This window comes from Siniperca chuatsi, linkage group LG2, assembly GCF_020085105.1.
Source record: "Siniperca chuatsi isolate FFG_IHB_CAS linkage group LG2, ASM2008510v1, whole genome shotgun sequence".
Lineage (NCBI taxonomy): Eukaryota > Metazoa > Chordata > Actinopteri > Centrarchiformes > Sinipercidae > Siniperca > Siniperca chuatsi.
Genome location: NC_058043.1, coordinates 29,052,622 through 29,076,490, shown reverse-complemented (window position 1 = coordinate 29,076,490; position 23,869 = coordinate 29,052,622). Strand labels below are relative to the sequence as shown.

The following is a 23,869-nucleotide window of genomic DNA, read 5'->3' as shown; positions in this document are numbered from 1 at the left end:
GGATCTCCCATAGATTATCTATCAGCTCTAATTTTGGGGGGTACTGGCCCAAGCTGCCCTGGAGCTGTGCTAAGGGAGATGGATTAAAGGTAGATGATGTGTAACTGGGATTTGTGTGGTTTCAGCTGTTTTGTTGTCCACAGTGCTTCCACTGTCTTGCCAAGTTGGTGTTTCCTGGAGCCAAAGAAATCCTGCTTCCATGAAGTTATAAACAGACAACTAGTTTAAACTACAGTAATCTCTCTAAACAGATATCTGCATATGAATGCAGAATCTGTAGGCAAGGGACACAATTTTGGTATTGGAAGCATTCTGGTTTCCGTTTATAGTCTGTTTGTAGTCTGAGTAATATTGACCAATCATGTTTGAGCGGGCTTTGGTTGCATGCAGATAAACAGTCCGTGTGGAGAGCAAAAGAGGCGGAATGCATTGGCCAAAATGCAATCTTGGAACCCATCGGCTGTCATCTGATGATGATTTAGCTTTTTATTAATCTTGGAACCCTAGAGATTAGCTTATCCGCATTCAAATTGTCGTGAGACGATAGCTGATAGGTTCCAAGATTGCTAATCGGACTGTAAACAATGACAGGCACACGGACGAGGGTGACTTGGCCCTGATATCCGTTATCTGGATATCCACTGGCTAAATTGTCATCAAACGATGGCCAATGGGTTCCAAGATTGACACTACAGCATCCTTTAAATGCAGCAATGATTGTTGTGTGCCTCCCTGCCTACTGTCGATCACCAAATAATTCAATTATGTATTATTATGTGGGTTTCAGTGACATTTTAGTGTGTCATCATGATCTAAATGCTGTGTAAGAGACTTTTCCACAATGACAAGAATAATGTTATGACAGAAACACTGAATCTGAAAATGTTCTGATCGTAACCAGCAACAGCAGGCTGAAAAGCAGTATTTTACTGCCATCTCTGGTTTCAAGCCTGTTTCACCTCTGTGGTCAGAAGTTTACTCTGTGCGCCTGTACCCACACCCAACAGTGAGAAATTCAAGCATGTGAGAAGGTGAGAAGTTAAAGGACTTGTAAGCAACATTCACTGCCACTAAATGTCGCACTAGAGCACCAGCATCTCAGAACAAAACAAATGGGCGCTACGGCCCATCAGACTACATTGAGAAAAACAGTAATTTTACCTAGCAGATAATCATAAAACATACTTCATTCAAACTGGACAGAAATAAAATAAAACTCACCAAAATTGTCTTTATTAGTCTTTCCACTGTTCCAATAATCACCAGCTCTGGTTTGGTCGAATTAATCCCTTAATTCACTGAAATATTCTTGCTCTATGGCTCAGCCGGCAGCCGTAATACAGGCTGCAATGGCTGCTGGGGACAAATGCGCCTGTCAGAGTATGTCCACAATGCAAATACCACCTAGATTTTTTTTTAAATAGTAGAATTGTAATTGTAGTTTTAATGTTAATAAATTAATAATAACAGGAATGGCTCTATTGGCTCCTGGTTTAAAACTAAAGTTCCTTTTATTTGTTTTACATATAGGCAATCATACAATCCTTATGGCATTAGCTTAAAGTAGTCATAGAGGATGTGTAATTTAAAGTATATAATAACTTGAATAATTTGAATCACATAAAAACTCACAATGGCTTTAACTTGGGACTCGATCAGAGTAAACATTGACTTAACATGTTTTCAGAGCAAAGTGTAAATTATATAAAAGTATAACCTCACATTTCAAACAGCATCCAGGATGCATCCTGTACAGAGAAGTTTGAGTTGCTGGCCACACAAAAACCAACAGCACTGAGTCATGTCTCTGTGCTTACTCAGCCCATTTGGATAATTCAATTGTGACCAGAGGACTGGCACCCAGCATCAACTTATTTTAATATCTGATTGACCATGAATATGCATTGCGCTCTGCACTGTGCATTTTTTTTAATGTCCATTTGTTTGTCTGCCTCACTTTCCTCCAAGGTCTGGTCATCATGTCTTTATACCTCCAGCTCCTCATTTTTGCTGTTTTGAAGAGTCACCTGCACTGTTATTTCCTGCTGCAGATGATAGAGAATAATAATACAGAAATCTCAGAATTGTGCCATATACAGTATGTTTTCATGTTGAGATTTGAAATCTGGATTTCTTAATTTTAAATGACAATGACACTTTTATATCTCATGGACTATTAGGCTCAAACATAAACATCCACCCCTTTTCTATGTACAACCCCCACACCGGCGGCGGTTGTGAACGCCGCTGCGCGACCCAACATGCCACTGTCCATGTCCAGCGTTGCCGCCCTTGAAAAAAACGCCTTTTTCCAGAGAAAAAGCTGTTTTGTACTTCATTAAAATGTTGTCCCAACTACAGACGTTATTTACTAGTTTGTTGCTTGCTTTTCACTGTAGTTTTAACTATTTCACTTGTGCCTGTATCTAGGGACGGCACTTGACGCGCCGCGCCGCTGCAGCGGCAGCGTTTCCCACTTTAATGATGCAACCTTGGGGAAAAAAATTGAAATATACCGACGGGTTACAGATCAAAGGAAAAACCTGAATAAATGAGTGGAGAAACATAATAATGCAGATGCTTCCATACAGAGCAAGAGAGCTCACTGAATGGTTTGATGAGTATGAAAATTATGTGAATCACATGCAACAACTTAACACCTATGGGTGTGCCCAGCTGTAATTGAACAGAGGATGCTGCAATATATAAATCTTAACAACTAGGCCACCAAGATGTTTACTAAGACACTGTATGCTGGTTTTTCCTTTAATTCATCACCCATCTATAGATCAGAAGTTATATAGAGTAATAAACATGGCTGGGCAATGTGGGCCATTGTTGATATAAAAGATTGATTATAAATGCTTTAAACACATGAATTTAGAATTATTTAAAGCACAAAACTGAAATAATGAGGGTCTTAAAACTAGATTTTGACACAGACACTCAAGACAGGGCCTCAAGATTAGGTAATAAGACCATTTTTAAAGGGAAACTCCAAGTATTTTACACATCAAAGTCTGTTTACAGGTCTTGAGGAATACTACTGTATATGTGAAAAAAGCTGTGTAAAGCCTTTTGTGACTACAGAGGGAGCTGTGCAAAATCAGATACTAGCATAACACACCCAAATCTCCGACAGATCAGTTGGATTGTGGGTAATGCAGGAATCTTTGAGAGGAGTAATTTGTGGAATATCTCGAGTTCTGCTGCATGGATTTCTATCCTTTTGTTTTTTTAAAAACTGTCCACTGTGAGTCCGACATTGTTATAGGAATGCAATGCTAAATCAGTGGAGTACTCTTTTAAGGACATTATTATGTCACTAGATATTGTGCTTTATTGGCACATATTCACAAATACATTTTCAATCAAATTTTCACAAACCAGCTAACACACATTAAACCTGGAGCTTTTGGGACCCCTGGAGTTCTGGCACCCTGTGGCAGTTGTTAATCCAGCCTTGGCCCTAGAGATATTAGATATAAATAAAATTATATACAGTGGAGTGCCTACAGTATCTAGTTAGTGAGCTTTTAGTGACCTTGTATGTTTTGAATATGGGCTTATGGTAACATTACTGTATTGCTGTAATATTTGTATTGTCCTTCTGAACATATTACAGCATTATAGCCCTGTTTTCTAAGGGACTGACAGTGATTAATCAAATCAGCAACAGCAACCCCTCATTAGTGATTAATTAGACAATATCAAACTCAGCTTGCCTTTCAAATTAATACCTTGTTAATTTACCACGAACAATGGAGAACTGAAAACTCCGTATTGCTGCTTTTCACGGGCGAGTTCCCGTTATTTTTGTTTGCAGCAGTGGGTGAATCTGGGGCTCTGCCCTGTGCTAATAAATCCCATCATCTCTGTATGCAAAGGTGAGGGGTTAAGGCAGCGTGTTGTTAGCAGTGGACTAGAAATCAAAGGGATTGCGCCATCCAGACGACACTGCAAGAAATAACAGCAACTCCTCTCTGATGTAATGTTGGGCCTTTAAATAGTTTATTAAATGCGAGAAAGGGAATCTGCCTAAAAATGAAAGATCTTGACTTGCTCACTAACAATCCATTTTCCATCCATCCAATACACAAAATCACCGACACGTACATGAATGCAGCTGCTGTGAAAACAATATGGAATAATGTCACCTTGTTGGCATACTTCCGCATGTTTATTGAGATTTGAGTACTTGTTGACAGAGAGGGTTATTTTCGCAGGAATGACACATGCGTTGTTTGGCTTTACGCATTTCCCCTGAACACAGCCTGACTGTATGCGTTTGTGTCTTCCTCCCTCCTCCCTCCTGCCTCCCTGCATCTGACAGTGTCCCTCCCTCCGTCTCTCATTAGGCTTTTCACCGGCAAAACACCGACACACTCCCTTTCCCTCTAACCGGGGAATAAACGCGGGGCGGCGGTAGTCAGGATTGACTTCCCCCGGTGCGCACCATCCCCTGGATGTCTGTCTGACAGCAAGGTATGTTTTGAAGTATTCATATTTCCCCCTTGCCAGTTTGCTCATGTCGTTATAAGCTTGGTTGTGTTTAACGATTTGTTGAATGTCGGGCTTTCCGAGACCTTTCCCATGTAGGCTATGTGTCCTTTTAATGTGTAATTCGTCAGTGATTACAGTGCTTTGTTATATAATCGTTGTGCTTTTATCTGGTGCAATGAAAGGCATTTATTAGCTGCAGCTGTTTAAAAGACCATCATTTTATAACGCGCATGGACCTTGCTCGCTTGCTTGCTGTCCTCTACCGGGGGATAAATGTTATTGTGGGAATGAAGCAGAAGCAAGTTGTAGCGTCGTTTTGTGTCCACTGGCCCAGTCAGTGTTGACATCCAACCTGCAAACCTGCCACCAGGCAGTTAGACTCCTCTAGTGTCCCCCCTCTGCTGCCTGGACAGCCAATTTACACAGGATGTTCTTACCTACAGCAGGCCTTGATTTTCATTTTGGTTTTTTCATGTCCTTCAAAGTTGTTCTTGGCTTCAGAGATCAGCTGTTGTCTGCTTGTTTCAGTTTGTCTCAGCTTGTCAGGGCAAACTGGATCTGCAATTGGCTTAGTCAGTGTATTCTCCAACACACCCATCACTAATTATGCAACAGCCACATTGACAGACACACATACACACTGGGGACTTACCTAGTGTTGCCACTGTCACACACTCTCACCAACACCACAGGTTTGCCCACACAAAGTAGTTGAGTTTGCTTTTAAAACTTATACACTTAAAATGAATTTTTAGATAATAGATTTTTGCCCTTTTTTTACTCACAGTGTAATAATTTGTCAGTGATGTGTAAATAGTGTAAAATACAGACTTCAACTGAATACTGGAGACATTTGGTTACAGCACTCTGACTGTTTTTGCCTGCATGCTCAGGCAGGTCCATGTATGGAAATGGCCTCACCTTTGGCGGCCTTGCTTTTACCGGTTTTGTGGAATTACATACAGTATTGAAGAGGAATATTTCAGGCTTCGGCTTTGCTTGGACTGTTCTCTATGGTTGTGCTCCTCCGACTAGCACTATTTCTACCTTTTAATGTCTCTATGTCTGTGTCTTGTATATTGAGTCATTTACAGTTTGATGATCTTTAGGTCCATTGACACCCGCTGCTACAATAATTATTATTAGTCTTATCATTATTATTATTATTGCTATTATTATGTTTATTAATATTATTACCACTAACATTACTATTACTTTACATCTCTATGTGGAACTTGCATTGTCCTACTGTATATTCTCTTTCTCTCTCTCTCTTCCTCCCCCTGTCTCTCTCAACCCAACCTGTCGAGGCAGATGGCCGCAAGTTTTCCCTTGCCACTGTCGCCAAGTGCTTGCTCATGGTGGGAATTGTTGGGTCTCTGTAAATAATATTATAAAGAGTATGGTCTAGACCTAGTCTATATGACAAGTGCCCTGAGATAACTTCTGTTATGATTTAGTGCTATATGAATAAAGTGAATATTGAAATGACATTTCCAGGAAAGTTCTATGAAGTGTTACCCATAAAAGCTCTTTTGACTGACTCTTAAGATGCCTTATTATATCATATTTCTTATATTCCTTGTATTGGTTTGTCATGTTCTTGCATTTGTGCAAGTCAGACCACCTTTGGCTCAGTTGCTTTGCAGTGTTCCGCCTTGCTCCCTGTTGCTGTACAGGTGGGCTTATGATACTTTGTATCCTCCAGGCCGCACACACTGTCAGCCTCAGCTAGCAGATCTGCTGTCACCCAGCATCCATGTCGTTAACATCGGACACACTCCTGTGCCTGCTGTGTCAGCTTTGCCTAGTCAGCCTGCCAGCCAGCCTCACCTGATGCTTCTTCTCACCCCTAAATGCCAGGGAGCCATTACCTCAGCACCAGCATCAGTTTCTCCACTGTTTTCTCACCAGTACTTCAACATAAATTTGAAATCATACAGTTTCAGACACATCGAAGTGAATCAAACTCAAAGATTCTATATGGCTTTTTCTTTTTACTGTAGTGTACTGTATATGTGCACAAAGTCTTGCTACTAGTGTGTCAGTGTTTGTGCGTGAGTTCAGATGCCTGAGGGTGCTGCTGGGATTTCACAGCCCAGCATGCTGCTTACCAACATTTGCAATTCAAATGAGCATGTATGAGGCATCCAGTGAGGCTGAAGCAGACCTCCTTTCCTCTGTCTCATTGGAGGCAATCATTCCTTGCACTTGCAAGTTAACTATTTCTTATTGACTTCTTCGTCGGAAAGAGAGAGCAGTTAGTGGCTGTATGAAAACTGTATGAAACAGTATCACAAAGGAAGAATATTTTTAGGTGGCCATCTTACTTGAGTCATAGTTTATTTTGTATATACTGTAGCTCTTGGGCCAAGCATGGAATGGTGCGTACTTGTGTGGGGTCACCTTGATGTTACCAATGATGATGCCAACACATGCAACAGGTAATGTGTGTGCATGTCTATGTGTTTGTGTGTGTGTCTCCTGCCCTTGACTGTCATTGCTGAACACAGCTGAATGTTCTTTGACCCGCCATGTTTTTGTAGCTTGGTGAGCCTCTTCCTGCCTGCTGAACACCAGTGACCAATCACACACGCATACACAGAGACGCACACAAGTTGTTTTACTTATATACTTGTAATGCCCCTCATTGACATCATGCATTCCCTAGTTCCTAACCCTCCCGTATCCATCACAACTACATGCCTAACCCCAACCCTTACCCCCTAACCTTAACCTACAATCCAGTTTTAACCTTCAAATATAATCCTTAAGATTGTCAGTATATCAGCCCCCGTTTTAATACTCTTTATATTTATGGAAATAACCATTTATTGTGTTTGCATTCTGTCGTTGCCTCTTGTCCTTGCCTCTCTATTTTGTTGTTTTCACTGATAATGACGTAGTCCGCCTTTCCTGTGCAGTATTCAAATTGTGTACCAGACACAAGGGATTCACAGGAAACAATGTATTAATGTACTGGACGTGATACAGAAGATAGAAGCTGCTGTATGCGCGTATTTTGGAAGACAACATTCTATCATGAGTTCAGATTTCTGATAATGGACGACATGATTATTTAAAAAATGCAACACAGTAAAACACACTTGCTACCACCAGTAAACACAGGGCGGGCCAAATCAACCAAAGCTAAGCCCATGATTTACTGTTACAAAACCATAAAGTTGGTCAAAATTGGCGCAGCAAAGGCTTAATATTCTGACTTTTAGTTGCTAGTATAAGTCAAGCTTTAAAAACCCTGGATCCTGCATTTCCCATAATGCAACTCAATAGTATTTTTCAAACCTTCCCTGAGTGCCTAAATGCCCTCATCTTTCAAACTCCATGCCCCTAGTTTAAAACGCAAGATAACCCTGATGATTTTCCCAGACTTAAGAAAGCTTTTCCAGAACCACAGAAGACATACAACTGTTTTCACTAAGTAGTCCATGACAAGTTGACCTTTGTTTGAAAAAATCGGTGGAGTGCACCTTTTAAGGATGATAACTTTATCCCCTCTTTAAAAGTCTTAACCCTTAATCAGCCCTGGAAGCCCTGTAGAATTCTGTATTCAAATTAATATTTACAACTTTCGACATGCAAATCCAACATTGTTTACACATCATGTAACTATTACTTGATACCTGTGTTTTTGATTAGTGGTGATACTACAGTGATACAGTGCACTGCAGCTTTGTTTTTATTTACCCAATATGCACAGAGACCTAATCTTAGACCTAAATCTCTGTTTTACATGCTCTTTTATCAGCTTTGTCTGGAATAACCAAAAGAGGATAACACAACATTACCGCAGCTGAATCCAACAACAGTAATCACAGTGGCTGCGTGCTTTAGTTTTATGGGAATTTAATTAAGCCTCATCAGGATGCTGCATCCACTGCAGTCCTGTCAAAATCTTGTTACAGTGCAGACTTGAACATCATATTGTTTCAGTGCGTGATCTTTAATAATATGTCCGGGGTTTCCAGCAACACTTATTTGCAGTGGACAAATCCCCTTCTTCCTCCCTCTGTCAAGGGTCTCTTCCCAAGCCAGTACCAATCCTGTTGCTGTCTGTCTGATCAGGACTATTTTTAGCTTTGGTTTTTGCTCACACAGCTATGGGCGATTTATTGCCTTCCTCAGATTGCATCATTCTGTTTGCTCTCAGATGTAAGAGAGAAAGAGAAGCTATTTCATGCCATAAGACAATTTTATTTCACCATACTGTTTCCCACCTTCAGTCATAAAGCTCTTCACAGTTGATAGGAAGCGTCATTTTGTCCTTCTGAAGGGGAGGCAGGGAGCTTTACCCTGAGCAGCAGCCTCAGTCTGATGATTACAGTGAGTCAGCAGGTTCTCCATTTATTTATTCCCCCCCCCCCTTTGCATACCTACACTCATCTCCCTTGCTCCCTTTCAATTGCCGCCTTCTTTGAACAAATCCCCTGCCTCTCAAGGAAGAGACTCATCATGTTGTTGTCTGGCTTTGATCTGGTGCAACGATGCCCATAATGCTGCTCATTTTTGCCTCCCCACAGTAAAGAAGAACTCACATTTCAGGTAAATTTGGTTTATGTGGGGAAAGAGAACAGTTGCCACTTCTTTCAGGGCTGTTTATTCTGTCTTCATTGTGGTCTGCCGTGGAAATTCATTTCTCCATATATTTTGGCCTCTTCCAACAAACCAAAGCAGCAGCCATTGTTTTCTTTTGGCCACTTCACACTTGGCAATCATTAATTACAGCTTTGCATTCAACAGTTGTGGAAGGAGGCTAATTCCATTGTTGATCTGTGTCCATTTCCCCGATAATTAGACTGTGTTTGCCTGAGTCCCGCACATTGTAGAAAGCTGGTGAATTGAGGAAAAATAGTCTGTACTAAGGTCGATCTTAGTGCAAACTATTTATAAATACATAAAACAAGACCTGAAAAGAGGATTAGGAAAGATTAAAGATGCAAAAAACACAAGTAAAATTCACAACAATACCATGCTTACTGCTGCTGCTACTGAGTAAAATCCAGAGTTGATTTGCGCAAATGTATTTTTACAACATGATGAAGTTGCATGTTGCAGGTATAGTATAGTGAAGTTACTCAAGCAGTCCCATGGTTGCCATTTTGTGATTAAAAATTGTTTCTGTCTGCTTGTTGGATAGTGCCCACTATTTCTCAGTGATGAGAAATGTGTTTGTTGAGGGTCGTGTTGGCTTTGTTTGTTGCAGTGGTCTGTGGAGGAGTAGATAGACAGACTACTCCCAGTCCCTTTGGGCCTGTTGTGTGGCTTCTAAACTGGTCAGACAGGTTGGAAGGCAGATCCAGGCACAGCCGCAGTCATTACTCCACACCTTGTGTATGTTGTGTAAGTGTAAGTTGTGTACACACACATTCTTCCATCAAATCCACATGAACACTTCATATTATTAGATTGTCTGTGAAAAATATGGTTGATTTCCATACAACCATAACAGAGCAGAAAAAAGACTTTCCCTGTGATGGATTGCGTTTCTCAAGCAAGTCTCCACATTACTATACTGAAAAAATGCATAAAAAAATAAAATAGAAAAACATTTACAATACAATACAATTGAAAGCATTATGAGTAATGTGAAGTACACGTTTTATTGTAAATGGTCGCCAAATTACACAAGCTCTGGTTTGATCCTTTTACTTCATAAGAACAAGTTCCTTCCTTCTACTACTGCACATACAGTATACATCATCTGAATCAGCTGTATGCTCTGTTGTTACTCTTCACTGCCTTGTTTGTCAGTCTGCCAATAAGCGTGCTCTCACCTCATTTATAAGGTTGCTGATTTATAATCAGAGCAGGAACTATCATCTGCAGTGGGCTTTTGTGAAATCATACACTGATTTTCATGCAGCAATGTTGCAGTGGCCGCGTTGGGAGTGTGTCAATACTAAACCCGGAATACAGTTTACAACAAGTCCCAAAGTCATGCTGTTCAGCAAGCAGCAGTGGTTTGTAGAGAAAATGTAATGTTGTATTTTTGGGATGGTCCACTCCTGCCTGAAACTGCTGTGTGCTTGGTGTTTGATCACTCATGTGTTTGTGTTCTTATCGCACCCCGCACAACACTCTTACTTCTCTTCCCCACCTGCACTCATGAGTTGTAAGGCCACTCCTCAGTAACGGAAACCACTCATTGTTTTGGCATCAGCATCTCCCTCTGTGATGTTTTTTCAGTCGCAGGCTTTTCTCTAATTGTTCCATGTTTTTAGAGCTTTTTTTGCTGGCTGGCATAAAATGTTTCACTCTGCATGTACTGATCATTCATGGATTCTGTCATGCATCGATTTTTTTCTCTTTTGTTTTTATGTTGTCAGTGATTAGAGGCTGCTTTATAATTCATGCCATGACTGATGTCCCTCTGGTAGCAGTTTTCATGCTGCAATCTCACCAGACACTTATACGCCAACAGCACATAGCGCTGCCAAAAACTACAGTCCACAGATTAAGATGCTTGGTGTCGGCTTTCGGCTACCATTTAGCAAACCACATTCTGTTGCCCACATAGTAGTAGTGCTTGGCAAATGATCCAGAAAAGTTTACAAGACAACACTAAAATGTTCTTGAGTGCTATTGATGTGCATTTTCAGCCTCAGTCTCTCTGTGCCTGTGCCTGTCTATACTTAAACAAATAGCACTGAGCTCCTTGTTCAGCATCTTTTCAAATCCTCTAACACTGACACCAATAACACAGAGAGCTCCCATTGCTTCCTTTCAACCCCAGCACTGATCCTAATAAGGAGATGAATGGCTCTATACAAACAGTAGAGTGAAGCTGGGGACTGGATATATGCCCGCTGCCTCTCTCTTTCTGTGTGTGCTGAGGATGAAATGCCTGTTTGAGTCGCCTCTGATCTGCTTTTGTTCCCCTGTTGTCCTGGTCAGTGGTCATTTCAGGTGTGGACAGAGGGGACATCTCCCACACCTCCAGGACTGGGCAAAGCTAATGGTTTGCTTAAAGCCAAAGACACACACACACACACACACACACACACACACACACACACACACACACACACACACACACACAGCTTGGTATGTTTAAGAATTGAGTGGCAGTGGTAAAGTCCACACAGGTGACCTTATTGCAGCATCATCACTGCAGGTGAATAATGCCAGTAGAGTGAGGAGCTAGAGGAAAGAGGTAAAGATCAATGACCGTCAATAACTCCAATATAATCCTCATCTTCAACCCAAATTAGTTGACATAAGCACCAGTCTAACACTAGACAACAACAATATATTTTCTGATGTTGTAATGGGCTTGTCAAGTTCAGTAAGAACAGGAGTAATACAGGTTTACATTTTCAGTTAGCCATTCAGAAACACACAAAATGCCAATTTTCCCTGTTGTAAGCTCTTTAACAATGTATGTGAATACAGGGTGTCCAGGGTCTTAAAAGTTGATAAATCAATTTTGCAACAATTAAAGCCCTTTAAAAGTATGTGGGAATTTATTTTTATTGCCTAGGCATGTAATGGGATTCTATGTGCTTTATTTATGAAATCCTGCTAGATTTGATGTGATCCGAAAAGGATAACTGTTCACGCTCACTGACCCACTGATTGACTGCTGCTTGATAACATTACATGAAGGTCCCTTTACGCCCGGGCATTAAACTACCTAGCTAATGGGGAAATGCAAGTTTTCGGACAAATGGTTGGAGTTTGAACCATGGCTGAGGCAGCATGAAACAGCTCGATTTGACTCTACTCGCTTTTGGTACCTCTACTTTTACCACTGCAGATAGTACCCCCTCATAGCGACGCTGCTCCAGCAGTTGGGAAACAGCACACAGGAGCTTTACTTTGGTCTTGAGAAGCTGCAGCCTTTAGTCACTGACAAACTGTAACTTACACTGTACATTTACTGCCAGATTGACAACTTCACTGCTCACCTTTTCCTCTGCACTGCTCACATTCATCGTCACTCTCTGCACTGTTTCTCTTGCTCATCCACACACTCACTACACACACACATGTGTGTCCCATCCTGCTGGCTCACCCTTTTTACACAGTCGTCAATTCATCTCTGTGACTACCTCCACTGCCGGCTCAAAGGCGGAACAACAATGTCCCCACTTTCCATGATTGTACGTTTTATACAGAATGGCGTGGCGGAATAACGGTGCAACAATCCCACCTTGAACAGGCTGTGTAAAGCTAGAACTAGAAAGCATTAATCCCGATCTCCCAATCGTATATTTTTACCGAATATCGGCCGATAATTAATGATCGGCAGCCAATTGATCTGGGCATCCCTACTTTCTCTTCAATTCATTCTTGTGTGCTTTGTTCCCACCCCGCCTTATGTTGCATTGATACAGTAGTAGCGTAGAAACGTGACATAGAAACTAGATAAAATGTCAATTTATGATGGTTTAAGATGAAGCCTCTGGCGAGCACACGAGTGTTGCTGATGTAACCGGTTAGAACTCGTGCTAGCTTCATTGGTTCTGTACATCAGTAAAGCATACAAAAACAGGTCTATTTTTTAAATTCCCAGTTCAGAAAACACACAAAATGCTGATTTTCACTGAATAAGTTTACGGTGTATGAGAGTATACTTCAAAATTATATAGTCAAAGAAAATGCATACTGATCAGCCCCTTAAAACAAAGAAACAGCTAATTAGATTAGCTAGCTTAGCTACTAAACATTTCTGGACTCATACCCACCTTTTAGCAACCGTTTGACATAATAAAAAAGAAATTAATTAACTACATAGTTCGATAGAAATGACAAATTTTATAGCTTAAAAAGTCAGTGGAGGATGAGGGTGAAATGAACAAATTAGACCACTGCCATGTTCTTTTGGAAATGTAGACAAAGCTTTCCCCAACTGATATCCACGCAACTGAGCCATGATATAGCTACCTAATGGTTAAGTGGGATTTTATATGATACGTTGGGTTAGCCAATGTATGTATATACGTCTCTTGAGTGCAGGATGAGTCATCAAAAATATTTTAAGGTTGGACAAAAAGAGAAAATAGAGGGATATGAGTAAGTAAAACATGTTTTCTTTAATTTTTTCTTTAATACCAAGAAACCGACACAGAGACACACGAGACACATGATAAGTACCTGAAAAATATATAATTAGTCTCCATTCTCCGGGCTTGGGCCTCCTCTGAACAAGCAGTCAGCTGCCTGATTCTCCAGCCCAGGCACCTGTACTGCTTTGAGGGATAGAAGGTGTGTGGACAAGCACAGGTGAGCTTAGCCAAGGCCTCACTGCCTGTTGATATAAGCTGCTGCAACCACGCTGTCTGTCCTTAGCAGCAGATGGTGACCTTGAAGGTGTGGTTGGGAATTTCCGTAGAGTGACTTCGGCCGCCCTCAATTTTAGCACAATGATGTGCCGGGAAGCCCACCTGCTGCTCCAGTGGCCCCCAATTCCTCTGCCCTCATGCACCACGCCCCGGCCTACCAGGGACGCATCTGATGACAATAGTTGTTGACGGGTCACTGGACCTAGCCTGCTCCCCCTGGCGAGATTGCTTGGGCGTCCCCACCAGAGGAGGGCCAGCCACAGCCTGACCTGTACCCTGGCCTACAGCTGTGTCTTTAGGTGCAGTCACGGGCTGAGGAGGCACCTCTGTACAGGGCGCATGTAAAGAAGGGCCAATGTAACTATTTGGACCATTGCTGCCATCAGCCCCTCCTGCCTCTCCCGGGTAAGAGACACATTGTTGGTCCTGGAGTCTATAACCATGCCCAGAAATTGTGTGACTTGACATGGCACCAGCCTGCTCCTCTCCTGGTTGAGGTGAAGACCTAGGCTGTAGTGTTATGTCGTTCGTGAACGTTTCGTTCAAAAGAACGAATCTTTTGGGTGAACGAACTAAATTGAATCACTTCCTGAAATGATCTGTTCTCTCAGTCAGTTGCGAACGAATGTGGAGGGATACACTCACTCACTGAGTGAGTGATTCAAGTCATTCGCCAGATTCCACCAAGAAGTTAGACCCAGACTCGGAAGCGGGCACAGCCACGCATGGCGCACTTTTATCACCCTTGGCAGACTCATCACACCCCACTGATTCACACCAACAACGCTGGATTCTACAACTGGGCTATACCTGAGCGTGTCAGTGGGTCTCGCCTCGCAATACACCTACTGTGTGCTTGATGACTGTAGGGATTCCTCTATCTTCAAATTTCATCATCCAGACACAAGGACTGGAGTTAAGTGTTTTGAGAAGGCCAAAAGGGAGGAACTGTTTATGGACTTGCAAATTCCTCTAGGATTTGAATAAACATCCTTCCTTGACTTTTCCTGGATTTATAAGCGACTTAGCACTCATCAACAAGTAAAAGTGTCACTCCGAAACCTTCCAGACCTGGTACGGAGACTCTCTGGCTCCCTTTGGAGTTATATGTCTTGTCATGATAATGTGATTAACAGTAGAGGTGTGATTAGAAAAGACTCTTTCTTCTAATTCAACAGGCTACAACGACAAGGAAAAACAAAACCTACTAAATAATCAGTGAATTACCTTCCTCAAAGGAGACTGGAATCTTACTTGTAAGGCTAAATAAATGCCAATCAAATTAAAACTAAAGGAACAGTCGTGCCCTCTATGTATAACACTTCACACTTTCACACTCACACACATAAGGATCAAATTGACCCCTTTCTGTTACTCTGGTGAAAGGACAATAAGGATCTCAGCAGATGTGACATACATCTTGGGATGCATTCCTGAAGAAATGACTTGAAAGAATCCTCTTTTGCAAAACCAAATGTGAATTAATGTCAAATCAAATGTCAAACCGGTCAGTAATCTAGCAAACCTTATTTAGCACGTTTTCTTGTAGAATAGCCCAACTGCGATGTCTGTGCGATATAGAACAACTGAATTATTCATTCATGAATTTAATACCTCGTTACCATGTGACCATACTGCCATCTAGTGACCATTGATGATGGGGTCTCTGTAATATTAAGAATGCAGAATGATTCGTATAAGAATGTGACTTATTATAATGTTTGATTAAACTGTTTAGCCTTCTGCTTTCCTATTATCAGTATTAGAAATTACGCTCTAACATTTAAAGTAGTTAGACATGTTATGTAACTGAACGAATGATATTCTGAAATATGATTTCTGCTTAAACCATATGCCTTGTTAAATGTTTTATGCAAAACACTACATACTATTCGATGTTAGAATCACGGTGGATTGACTATAGTGATGAGGAAGTATATGAAAATTGCGCATAAAATAGGCTATGAAATTAAATAAATCCATAAAAGCAAAGGAAACCATGTTTCAATTCATGCCTATACCTAACAGTGGATAAAACCATTAGATCTCTTCTGTCCAACCGCTGCTCCTCTTAGTTAACCTTTTCTCCGGAGATTTTCTTTCCCTACGTTTTTCTTTCTTGCCTAAGTTACGTGTATTTTAATCTTAGTGAAAGCAAACCTAATTTCTTTTTGTTAAGCCTTTTTATATTCCAGTTAATCTCGCTTTGATAATAACTTTGAAAGTAGTGTCGATCGGCCAATGAAATTATTTTCAAGTCTATCTAAACGAGTATAGAAAGGAAGTTTAGCAGAGGCTCTATCCGACGCCAGCCACCAGTCTACGGATCAAGATTCATTGTGCATAGCACCTTCCTGTTGGCTGCCTTAATTCTTACGGCAGCCTAAGTTGCATCAAAGACTTTTGCATCTCATGACAGTGGGCATTCGAGGACCACCAGAGAAACACAGCTGTCTGACCTGACCTGCTCTGCTACCACAACGTTCCAGTGGGCTTAACCTTGCTGGGAGGCTGTGAAGTAAACTGGAGCCAGAATGACAGTTTGGGGTCCCTCCTGAAAGATCTTTGCCTGAAACTACACTGCAAAAGTAGGCAAAACTTCCATCTGATGTTGTGAAAGTCTGATGTCGGATAGAACTCTGAATCTTAAATTTAGGTCTTAGAGAAATTGAATTGATGATCTAGCGATCATTCGTACCCTCTGATATCTGAAATCACATCGCCAAACTGAATAATAGCGTAAATTGACATTTAAACTACCCATTTACTGCATTTATTTGATTGTGATTTTATGCCATATAACCATCATTAATACCTCATTTATTCATTTTATTCACTTGTTAAAGATATTTATATATATATAAATAAATGTTTCACTTATCACCAAGTTTTTGTCTGTGACTATTTCTTTAAAGCAGAGACAAGGATCAATGTTTTGAGAATTCAAAATTTAGGTATAAGACTGATTTATTTGATTTCTTTAATTTTTCTTCCAATTGGAAGTGGTGCCACAGAAAATTCACACGACTGCAAATATTCAAAACTTAAGTAGTTATAATGCTACATGACTGCCAGAGCCTAAATAACCTACAAATGAGAGGCGACAGCAATTCAGAGAGGAGGCAAATGCTAGCTCTCATGTGCACCGGGCAGTGGATAAATGTCTGTCTGTATCATAAGCAGATCCCTTGTATTATTCTTGCAAATGATCTTTTTCCTCTCTTTCTTTACACAGACCAACGTCTTGGACTACTGCTCGGTGGAGATCAAAAAATCATAGTGATCACGTACACTTGTGCCTTATGTACCCGTGTGTGCCATTACTAGTGGTGTGTCTTAAATAATTATTCACGTCATCAGGTGGGGTCATTCCCCATACGTATGGAATATGTAGCTGGGTGGAGAGATAATCTCAATACGACGGAGAACTGCGCAGGAAAGAGCATCAAACCTTTTTCAGTTTTTTCTAGAGGTTTGCAGGTGTTTTATTCCGACCTTGTACTTGCTTGAGAATATACAATGAGATGAGACCATTGTTGGAAATAATTTCTGTGGAAGAATATGAAATCCATGAACAATGAAAGCCTCAGAATTCTCCAAGTTATTGTCTTCTCACTTATTTACTTCTCTCAACAGAGAGTGGGAAGCTCTCACAGTAAAGTGGTGTGCATTTGCACATGTTACGTAACAGATAGGAAAATGTGGGAGTGAAATGGTTCACTGTCACAACATCGCTGGGATTATATATATTTCTGTTGTTCCTTGGTAGCAGGCAGTAGCTTTTTACAGCATATCTGCACACTTGGCGCTTTAATTGTACATAAATAGAATAAGTCATGTGTGATCCCCAAAAATAGAATAACTCTCTTCCACATGGCAGGGTTCACACAGAATAAAACTTGTTGGCGCTGGATTGGGATACAACAGCTTTTTATGGATTGAGATTGAAAACTGAAGGGCAGTATAGATGTTTCTCTGAAGCACTGGAAGTTAAAGAAATAGTTTGACATTTTGGAAAATACACTTATTCACTTTCTTCCAGACAATGTGTTTCCATGTAAGCACATTTTCAATTTTCACATATAAAAAAGAGGAAACCTGGGACCTGGAAACACCGGAACAATGAGGACTTTCTTTTAGAACACCTGACAGATGTGTTTATTGAATGTTTTTTTAAGCTGTAAATGGTTAAATGTTTATTCTTGCAAAATGAGGATCGAGACAGTAATCTGCAGACTTTATACAGTTGCTCTTCCATCCACCTCCACATAGTCTCTGCCAAGATGGGCTAAACAAACAAAGCAAATTAGATAACTCCAACAATGTTTAAATGACACATTTGACATTTCACTGGGATCGATACGCCCTCATCGCAGCTACAGCCCCATGAACACAATAACAAATGTACACAGATGGGTGAAGCAAGGCAGGACCATCATCATTCACTTCTCTGTGTTCCCTTGTCTCATCACAATCCTGTAACACTCTGCCTGAAAACCATATTCGTAATTCATATTTATTGAATTCATGTTTTGAGGGACCATAACTCACTTATTGAAGAAATCCTTCTTAATTTGAAGCGTTTAGCTTCTCTGTGTCTTGAAACATCAAGAAAAATGTAAGTCCACTTTTCAAGGATCAATGTTTATGGAACCGTAATTCATATTCACGTCATATTGTCAGACTGGACTGTAGACTGGAAATAGACACACTACTCCAGAGAATGAACAGCAAGCAGACTACCAATAGAACATTCAGTACAACCACTATCATCTTGTATTGTGTGCTTGTCTTCAAGTCCCACAAACCCTCCCATGTTCTACTCTCTAGTGCTGCTTGTTGCCTGTGGCTGCTCATGTCAGATTCACAACACAGATTTTTATTACTGGGGCTAGATGGGGTCTTAATTACTTATTAGTGGCACCAGAGGAGCTACTGTTGCATGTCATTGGTGGTCTCCGGCTGTTCTAATTCTCTGCCTGCCTCCACTTTCTCATTTTCACTAGTTTCTGGTTCCTCTTGACAAGGTTGTTTGATGATGAAACAATACATTTTTTTACCACTCTGCTAGCATACCACAGCAAACTGAATCACAGTTTACTTAAACCTGCATTAACTGATAAAGTTGATATGGCGAATGTGAAAACAGTTGCTTATTTACACATTCAGTAAATTCTGAGTAACATTAGCATTTAATTTGACTCATGTTTGTGTGACTCACTGTCTTTAAGCTCTGTTTTGGTCTCCACCAACTCCTGAGGGTAATATCTGGCTTTTTAGCAGCTAAGTGCTCAACTCTAATCAGACAGCTGGGTCGCTGACTTTGTCTGTTTGGTGCTGGGCATGGGCACAGAAAGCATCAGGAATGAGGTGAAAAATACTAAATCTGTCCGACTGAATCATGTTCCCCACTCTCATACATTCTCCTCTGCTTTCTCTATAATGTAATTGTAGCGTAATCATGCTACCGAGAGTTCGTCTTGGCCCTGAGATACCACGCTGACACCAGTCCGTGTAGGTTCTTTATTTTTGGTTGTTCTTTCTTTCTTTTCTGTCTCTTCTTCCATCCGCTCTCCAACCGCCGCTCTTCCTCCTCCTTGTCCAGCATGCTACTGTATTTAAGGAGAGAATAATTAGTTCACTGGGTTTAGCTGTGCCAATTATCTCTCCTTGATGCTGCTCACCTGAGCAACTCCCCCACCTCTCCCTCTGCAGCTTAAAGCTAACCATACCCACCTCCACAGTAATGTTGTCTCCATACCTTCTTATTCAATAGTACAGTGTACCACACAACATTTAAGTAAATCAGTCATCTTTGCCTAAGCGGAATGAAATATTCTTCTGTTGAATGCATTTCTGCAGCCTTTGGCTTGTAATTATAACTGTCACATAGTCCTGGCCTAAGCCAAGATGGCAACAAACTGTCAATCTGGATGGGCTGTGTGATATTTCACTTGCATCAGTGCAGCCTCACTGTGGCCACAAGACCGTGGACTGTTTTCTGTTGGAACATGGAAGATGAATGAGCTCAGCAGGGCATCCACCTCTCTGTGTTTGGTCCTGTACATCATTTATTCCTTTATCATTGCTCGTCATGCCCACATTCATAATTCATGCTTGTTGAAAAATGGATAATCACTCCAAACCATGAAATATGAAAAATATGAAAGCATAATAAGTCCTGTCCAGTGTGGGTTTGTAGTGTTTGTATGAATATTTAATGTCTGTAGATGGAAAGTACATGGAGTCAGCACATTAAATGTTGTCATTCATATGATTGGTGAACGAGGAAAATTGCAGCACTCTATTAGTGCCGATTTGTTGGGTTGTTTGCCTGTGAGTGGTGTTCAGCGCAGAATTAAGGACGAGTCACTCATAATAGTCACTAATTCATATAATTATGTGAACTTCTTGCTTCAGAAGTTTTGCAGAAAGTCGCAATGTGTGTGTGTGTGGCTGCAAGTATGTGCTGTGATAGATTATTGTTCCCCAAAATTGTTTTTCTTTCAATTTTTGACAAAGTAAAACAGCCTCGCTTTCAGATTGATAAACATGCAAATTAAAGAATAGATTTTGATTTTAAATTAATTTCCTGAAACCTAAGTGCAAATTATGGACTGTGTGAGCTTTTCAATTCTGTAAATAATTCAAGTGTTAAACAGAAAATGTTTGAGTGTGAGTTACAAGGTTTTCATATGGCAGCAGTACTATAGAGCTGCAATGACTGTAAAAACAATTTTCAAACTTGCAGGACCTAAAATCCTCAAAATTCATGTTTCATCACTTCAGCACCTTATCAATAATATCTATAATTCTGTGTCTGACAATATATAATCTGTGCCAGGTTTTGAAAACAAAGTAAAAATTTAAATTGACTAAAATTGAACTTGACAGACTGTGAGGCTCCCTAACACACTGTATAGTATGTACATTGTCTTGCCACACTCAATTTAAAGCATTAGGCCCATTAGAGTGTAATGCATGAGGGGAGAATGACAGTAAGGCAATAGTGTCTCAACATAAAGAAGTTTCGTTATCCTTAAATACGAAATAATAGGGCTGGGTAAAAAATACGATTAATTGGGATTTTCAGATGAAAGAAACCAAATTTGGATTCTTAACTGTCAGTAGGAAACTGGAAATGAACAGCAGTCTCCTGTGTTAAAATCTGATGTTTTGTTGACCATCCACTCCGACCTCCTTCCTATGCTGACCTTGCTGACTCTATAATAACACAACCTGACTTCCTCCTTTGCTCCCGTCATAATTACTAGAGCCGCTAGAGGGTGTTGTCACCTGAACATAAACATATGTCGTTCTGGGGTACTTGCTTGACAGTCTCGTAAAGACAGTCCCAAAAAGTGTGATGTGAATAGGTACAATGCGTCTAGATGACCAGCTAGCCCTGGCTACTTCATAGCTAATGTTAGCTAGCCAGATGTAAAGGAAAACAAAAGGATGAATTAGTGAGCACACTTTCAGTTTCTGCCCTGTCTGCTCAAACTGCTTATGAAAGTATCATATGCAACTGAATCATCAAGAATAGAATAAAATTGAATTGGTAGATCAGTGCCAATATCCAGCTTAACCATATAAATGAATACTGAATATTAAAAGACCACCTAAAATCAAGATTTATCCCTAGAATAGCAGCCACCCAAAAGACACTTATTTGAAGGGGACCAGGCAAGTTGCACTCAATTTGTCTGGAAAATACTTCATCTAGCCACTTTTTGTCTCTTTTCTCTCAGTACTCATCCCTCCCTCCCTCCTATCTTTCCACTTCATGCCCTCTGTGGGCACTATTGCACCAACCTTCCATGATTCTTGTATTGATGTGACATGGGTATCTTTGCCAGACTTATAGGGGACATTGATTAAACAGTGGGACAGGTTATTAGCCATCTCTTTTGTTTACCCAGCTGAACAGACTTCAGCAGAAGTCAAGAGCAGGAAGCAGAGTGAAGATCAATGTCAGATTCAGAGCAAGGCTTTTTATCACACCGCATCAATCACAGGTGTCTGCCACTGAGTCATCCTTCATACTTACTTGATAGAATCTTAATTTAACCATATCTCAAGGTTATTACAATACTTCTTCAACAGCCAGGGTTGTGCAAGCTTCTATTCAAAATTTAAAACTGCATCAAATTGTCAGTGGTGCCATTTTTTACGTGTTAGAGCTGTTTATTAAGGTCAGACTGAGCTGAAGGCTGGTAGCTGATGTTATTTGCCGGTTGGAAAAAGTTAACTTATAGTTTTTTTACTCCTGTGGGTGGATTCGTCCTCTGCATTTGACCCATCCTAACTTCTTAGGAGCAGAGGTCAGCCATTCTCCATTGCCAGGGGATGAAGTCCAATTCAATGCCTAAGCCAATAGCAATGTCAGGAGTATTTTTAATACCAAACATGTATGACTTTTGGTGTGGGAGGAAACCAAGGCAGCCAGAGGAAATCCACACAGACATAGCCATATCATGCCAACTCCAGACAGGAGCAGGGCTGAGGTTTTAACCCAGGGCCTTAAAACAGCTAACCACTACACCCACATGCTGCCATGTTAAAATATTTATTCTCAGTGTCTCTGAGTTTGACAATTTCAATGCCACAAAGATGACAAGAATAATGCAAGGAGATCCCTCATTTTCACAGAAATATGATCCCACCCCCCCATACCTGCCAACATTTAGGTTTCAAAATACAGGTCCAAAATACACGGATCAAAGTTTTGGATCCGTGTATTCATAAGTTTCATAAGTTTGAGGGCCATGCAAAAAACAAAATGGGAGGGAGTTGGGAGATGGCCTTGAAATATGGGAGCAACCTGGGAAAAATGGGAGTGTTGGCAGATATGCATTCCCCCACACACTTTGAGATGTGAGATGAAACAAAACGAAAATCTGTCAAAACAGTACTTCAGAGAATGAGTTCCACATACACAAAAACCTATTGGTCACGTTAGATTGATTGAACGGTCATCCAGCCAATCACAGCCACTTGTCCAACCCACCAGGCCATGGAAGAGTAAACAGTTGACGGTATGTAACCAGGGCTTCTGTCACTAGCTGGCTGTGATGACAGATTAGAGAATGAGAATAAATCAGAGGTATAAAACAGCTATTTAACTAGTTAGTAATGTAGACTTTTCTTTTGTAACTTATCCTAGTTGGTGTGCTAGCTGCTAACTACCTCAATCATTCCAAATGCAAGCCAGCTGGCCAAAAAACGTAACCTTAATGCAAGCTAATGGTGGCTGACCAGAGATGGAAGAAGTATTCAGATCCTTTACTTAATTAAACGTACTAATACCACAATGTGAAAATACTCCACTACAAGTAAAAGTCCTCCTGCATTCAAACCTTAGAAGTATATAAATTGTATTATCAGCAAAATGTAGTTAAAGTACTGGTAACACTTTATATTAGGGTAGACATATTCACCATTAACTAGTTGCTTATTAGCATGCATATTAGTAGCATGTTGGCTCTTTCTTAGTCATGGGGATGAAAAAATTGTAATCTGAAACTGTGTAAAGTGTGTTTTTCATTTCCAGATTCCAGGCCTGGAAAGTCATTTAAGTCATTTTTAGGGCAAGGCCACTTTGGCCTTTGATAAATATAAATTTATTGGGGCATCACGGCCAAAATGTAGGTCACCAAGGCCAAAATCAATGGTACAATAACAATAAGTGATAATGATATTGTATGAAGACAAAACAGTATACAAGCCCTACAGAGATTTCTCGCTTTATAGTTAGATGCAGGCTTGCTATTGCTAGCACTGCAGTTACTGCTGCTGCTTGAGAAGACGCGCAAGGATGGGTGCAACCAAGTCTCACAATACAGGGGAGGGGTTGAGAAAATGTTATTCTTTGCTTGTTAAATACATTGAATCGAGAAAACCAACCACTTTATAATATTTTTCATTCATCATTATGATATGATATTTGGGGAGGAGGCTATACTGGCCGGTTTTGATTATTGAGGGTTACACCCCCCCCATACTTTATTTATTAATACTTATATTACTGCTGTGCAATATCCACCATCTAATAAGATGGT

The 23,869-nt window shown here is 40.6% G+C and overlaps 1 protein-coding gene across 14 annotated transcripts in view; it reads left to right on the top strand.

The window, feature by feature from the left end:
• The first annotated feature begins 4,279 nt into the window (after window positions 1-4,279).
• LOC122869477 (protein 4.1-like) overlaps window positions 4,280-23,869 on the top strand; it is a 107,236-nt gene continuing 87,646 nt past the window's right edge. For 5 of the 14 annotated variants that reach the window (XM_044182553.1, XM_044182595.1, XM_044182544.1 and 2 more), the window contains exon 1: window positions 4,294-4,485. The gene's annotated coding sequence lies outside the window, so the exon portion shown is untranslated. Of the gene's footprint in view, window positions 4,486-23,869 lie in introns of all 14 variants that reach the window. The other 9 variants (XM_044182587.1, XM_044182624.1, XM_044182576.1 and 6 more) reach the window with 6 other exon arrangements.